At 35.9% G+C, this 5,717-nt stretch overlaps 1 protein-coding gene across 1 annotated transcript in view; it reads left to right on the plus strand.

Annotated features, from left to right (window-relative positions):
- Positions 1 to 5,717, plus strand: part of LOC144234535 (rab proteins geranylgeranyltransferase component A 1-like) — an 82,088-nt gene that overhangs the window by 15,510 nt on the left and 60,861 nt on the right. The window lies entirely within an intron of this gene.

Here is a 5,717-nt window from a genome sequence, read left to right on the forward strand (position 1 = left end):
TATATAAGGAAGCTGAATTCCAAAGAGGTTAAATGACTTTCTAACTATTTAGTATAATTCTGATAACAAAAATCTAGTTTTCTGGATGTTTAGTTCAGTACTCTGAATATTAAAACAGTGTTATTGTTATTTAACACTCAAAACTCACACTATATTGAATTTTAAAAAGCTAGCATAAATTTTGTGAGTTAATATTTTAATTGATGGCATAATTTTTTAAAGTTCTAATAATCAAATAGATATTAAATTAGTAAAATTACTAATTTAATATGTTCAGTATTTTGTGTGAATCAAAGTAAATTAAAATAATTGTCAATTTAATAACTATTTTTATCTATACTTCTTGATAGTTCCTTGGGCCACTTCACTGGCATTTCTTGTCTTTTTTTCAGGTAACAACTAAAAAGTCAATATATAAACTTTTAATTAGGATTTAATAGGAATAAACAAAACTACTTGAACCTGGGTTGAACTTCAGTTTTCATCTAATTTTGTAACGTCATTATTTTGAGTGTCTGTGGCATGAATTAAGTGTGTGGCTTTTCCTTGCATTGCTCAGTCTAGTCAGTTCTGTACCGAATGTTATTTATGTTTTTTCTTCCAATGGTGCATAAAGCCCATACGTAGTGTTAAGTAGTGGTTCTCTAAAAGCTTCTGTACCCACAAATTTTTCTTTCCCAGTAGTTCTATTTTTTCCTAAAAAAGTTATTCTTTATAAAACAAACAGTCACAGTAAATTTTCTAGTTCTATGTAATTTTTTTTTTCCATTCTGGGCCTCACTAGTTATAAATAACACATGAAATGACTTTCAAGGTGGAAAACAAGGGTCCATTTTGAAATGTTCTATAAAATAAAGAGTGATTTATGGTTTCATATAATTTGGCCTGAAAGCACTTGGGCTTTGCTAGGTCATCAACATTCTGTCAGGGGAATCTATTATTTATTGTTCCATATGCTGGGAGTGGCTGTAAGTACTTTATTTTATGTTTATCTTATGTAAGGTTAGCGTCAGGAAAAATCAATTCCAGCTACTAATACACTTTTAAGAATAGATCATAGAGAACTAACCCTAATATTATAGTTGTAAATGGTGAAGTTCAACATCGAGGATTTGAATTAAAAAGGGCTTTTGAAAAATGAATGAATAATGGTTTCATTCCTATAAAATATTTTAGATAAGATTCTTGAAAATACTAATTTAATACTTGGTCCTGATTTTAGCATAGCTACTTCAGATGAGAATGATACAGCTCTGTCTTATCCTATCTAGATAGGTTTTACAAAATTGCCAAAATCTGGGACCATACATGTTTGTTATATGAACATATAACATTCCATAAGCTTCTAATACATTTTTTCTAGTTTTCAACTTTATACAAAATCTCAACCGAAAAGGACATGATGGAGCAAACCTTAATTTCTCTCATTATCAACTGTTATGAAATGTTAATTTAATACCATATATACCTATGTTTGACAAAAATGACTTGCAAGCAAAAGTTGTTTGTCTTGAATCAGAATTATATATTTTTCCTACAATCCTTTGGCAGAGTTCTTTGATAGGGCCTCACAAATGAATTTATTAACCACATTTATTAATGTGAAATGTTTAAAAATTTTTTTAATCTTTTATTTATTTTTGAGAACAAGAGAGACAGAGTATGAGCGGGGGAGGGGCAGAGAGAGAGAGACACACACGGAATCTGAAACAGGCTCCGGGCTGTCAGCACAGAGCCCAACCCAGGGCTCAAACTAACAGACATGGGGATCATGACTTGAGCCGAAGTTGGATGTTTAACCAACTGAGCCACCCAGGCACCCCTGAAATGTTTAAATGATATTTATATGATGACCTTCTATAGTGNTATGTAAACCAACTTGACAATTAACTATAAAAAACAACTTTTAAGTTTTTGGATCTTTATTTTTTTTAAATGATTTTTAATGTTTATATTTGAGAGACAGAGACAGAGTGCGAGTAGGGAGGTTCAGAGAGAGAGGGAGACATAGAATCTGAAGCAGGCTCCAGGCTCTGAGTTGTCAGCACAGAGCTCTACCTGGGGCTCAAACTCAAGACCATGAGATCATGACCTGAACTGAAGGGGGCTGCTTAACCAGCTGAGCCACCCAGACGCCCCAGGTTTTTGGATCTTTAAAGATAACTGATTTTTTCTCCCTTCAAATAACTAATCTTGGGGTACCTGGGTGGCTCAGTCGGTTAAGCGTCCGACTTCAGTTCAGGTCATGATCTCACAACTCTTGCGTTCAGGCCCTGCATTGGACTCTGTGGTGACAACTCAGAGCCTGGAGCCTGCTTAGGATTCAACGTCTTCCTCTCTCTCTGCCTTTCCCCCACTCATGCTCTGTCTTAACGTTGTCTCTCAAAAATAAATAAATGTTAGAAAAATTAAAAACAAAAACAAATAACTAATCTTATTGAAGACGTAGGAAGAGAAGGGAACAGAACCAGTATTTATTGAATGTCAGTGACATGCTAGGAGACACTGTTTAAGATGTTTTATATTACTTCGTACATATTCCTTCCTACATTCCTATGAGATACATTATTATTAGCTCATATTGTAGTTAAAAAACATTGTGCTTGTATGTTTGTACTAATATATTTTAAGTGTGTTTCCAGTGTAATGCTTTGTGATTTGACTCTGATTTAGGTTATCTGTTTCTAAATCATTTTGGGTTTTCCTTGTGGGAGAGACTAAGTAATTCATTATAAGCTTATATATGTTTTATATAAAAGACTCACGGAATGTTGTGTGAATTTCAGTAATGATTCAAAAGTAGTTCACTTCTTATGGTGCCAGGTGTTAAAAAAGGTTTTGTTTTTAAATTGGTCAAGGGTTTAAATGCTATTAAACCTGAAACTTAAAACTGCAATTTAAAAAATGTTTATTTATTTATTTTGAAGGTGGGAGGGGCAGAGAGAGAGGGGGGGGAAGAGAGAATCCCAGGCCGGCTCCAAGCTGTTGTCTCAGAGTGCAATGCAGGACTCAATCCCACGAACCTTGAGATCATGACCTGAGCCGATAATATCAGGAGTAGGATGCTCAACCACCCAGATGTGTCAAGCTCCAATTTTATACATGTTCATCCTTCATGTTGTTACCAGAGGTCTTTTTGTTTGTTTGTTTTTTCTTAGATAGTTTATTGTCAAGTTGGTTTACATATAACACCCAGTGCTCATCCCCACAAGTGCCCTCCTCCATGCCCATCATCCCCCTTCCCCTCTCCTCCACCCCCATCAGCCCTCAGTTGTTTGTGTTCGTTCGTTCGTTCGTTCTTTCTTTCTTTCTCTTTCTTTCTTTCTTTCCTTCTTTCCTTCTTTCTTTTCTTCTTTCTTTCCTTCTTTCTTTCTTTTCTTTCTTTCTTTCTTCCTTTCCTTTCCTTTCCTTTCCTTTCCTTTCCTTTCCTTTCCTTTTTCCTTTCCTTTCCTTACTNTGTCAGTGCAGAGCCCTATGCAGCTCTTGAACTCATAAGCCATGAGATCATAACTTGAGCTGAAGTCGGATGTTTAACTGACTGAGCCACCTGGACACCTCTAAATTCTTATTCTTTAATTTTTTGAAAATGTTTTATTTATTTCTTAGAGGGAGACAGCATGAGCAGGGGAGGGTCAGAGAGAGAGGGAGACACAGAATCCAAAACAGGACCCAGGCTCTGAGCCAGGTGTCAGCACAGAGCCTGACGCGGGGCTGGAATGCACGAACGGTGAGATCATGACCTGAGCCGAAGTCGGATGCCCAACCGACTGAGCCACCCAGGCACCCCTAAATTCTTATTCTTTAAACTGAGCTCTTCTAGGCTCGGGATTGTATTTATCTTACCTTTTTTCCTCATTCCTTGTCAAAGTCTGCTTCATCCCTCTCTCTATTTTCCCTTTCCCCATTTTCTCTTTCTCCTCTTCTTTCCTTTAACAAATATTTATAGAGGATCTACTACATACTTCCTCTGTTAAAGGAACTAACTCCGTGTTTATTGAATCGGTGGGAAGAAATATGAAATCTAGGAAGACATTACTAACTGTATTAGTCTGTTATTTTAATCATTCTAAGCATGAAGATAATAGGTCCTTGCCTTTAATATAGGGACAACCTATCAATTTCATAAACTACTGGGAAATGTCTGGATAGAAGTATTAAGGGAAAACATAAATGATAGTTCTTTTGGTTTTGTGTAATTTGGACTCAGATCATGTTCAATGTTGAAATCTGTCCTTGGCTTTCCTTTGTCAGCCAGAGGCATAACTTCTGACTGTTGATTGCAGCCATGGGTTAACCACATGCATATTTACCTATACAAAGTAACAACTAATTTGGGCCAAAAAGAGGAGAGTAATTTTGTTATTCTTTGCCATTGGAGTTGACCTCTGGTAAAAGTAGGTGTATGTTTGGAGTAGTACTTAGCTGAAAATGTATTACATCTAAAATACCTTACTGAAGAATAACAAAAGTAGATAGTTTTTATAGAACAATTACCCTCTGCAACAACTTAATGGTCCTATGAGGTAAATGGTGGCATTCCCATTGATGGATGAAGAAACAAAAGCTAAGAGATGGCAAGTGAGTTGTCTGAGGTCACACAGCTGGTGAGGCAGCAAAGTTAAGATTCAAGCCTAGGTCTGTGATTGAGACCATGACCATTTCTTTATGCTGCCGTTCTTCCCTTCCCATTCTCAGACTCATGTCCAAGTTGAAGAGAGTGAATTAACCATGGTAATTGGAATTTGAGATACCAAATTACTGAATTACTTGATCTTTGGCAAGTTACTTAATCTTTTTCATCCCATTTTGTCACATGGATAATAACACCTGCCTACCAAGACTATAATGAGGAATATGTGAGGTGATGTATGTAAAAAGATATTGTGAACTATAAAAAGCCCTATACTAATGCTCCGTGGTATATTATTAATGCTATCTTTTTACACACTTTAACATACTAATTTTGCTTCCTGAATATTTCCTGTTGTCATTTTTTTTATTTTATTTTATTTTATTTTTTTTTATTTCTAGGAGAGAGAGAGAGAGAGAAACAGCATGAGCAGGGGACAGTCAGAGAGAGAGGGAGACACAGACTCTGAAATAGGCTTCAGGCTCTGAGCTGGCTGTCAGCACAGAGCCCGACGCGGGGCTCGAACCCACGAACCGCGAGATCATGACCCAAGTGAAAGTCGGACGCTTAACCGACTAAGCCACCCAGGCGCCCCTCCTGTTGTCATTTTTAACTAAGATGCTTGGCAGCAACTTTTAAAGCATGATAGTGACTGCATTTTATTAATAAGAAAAGTTACTTCTTTAGGTGTAAAAAGTTCAGATGGTTTTAAGATTAAAAAAATACATTTTTAACTGTTTGAAGAACTAAATGTGCTTAACTGTTTAAACTTCATTCTCCTAGTTCCTTCTACACCACACATTTTTACACGTGTCCATTTTAAAGTGGATTATTTATATAGGTGTTTAATTGTATAAATTCTTTATATATTTTGGATACTAACCCTTTATTGGATATGTCATTTGCAAACATCTGCCATTCAGTAGGTTGTCTTAGTTTTGTTGATAGTTTCCTTTGCGGAGCAAGAGTGTTTTATTTTTATGTAGTTATAGTAGTTTGTTTTGGTTTTGTTTCCCTTGACTTAGGAGACATACCTAGAAAAATGTTGCTATGCCAGTGTCAAAGAAATTACTGCATGTATTCTATC

This window comes from Crocuta crocuta, unplaced genomic scaffold (genome assembly GCF_008692635.1).
Source record: "Crocuta crocuta isolate KB4526 unplaced genomic scaffold, BGI_CrCroc_1.0 scaffold1676, whole genome shotgun sequence".
NCBI lineage: Eukaryota > Metazoa > Chordata > Mammalia > Carnivora > Hyaenidae > Crocuta > Crocuta crocuta.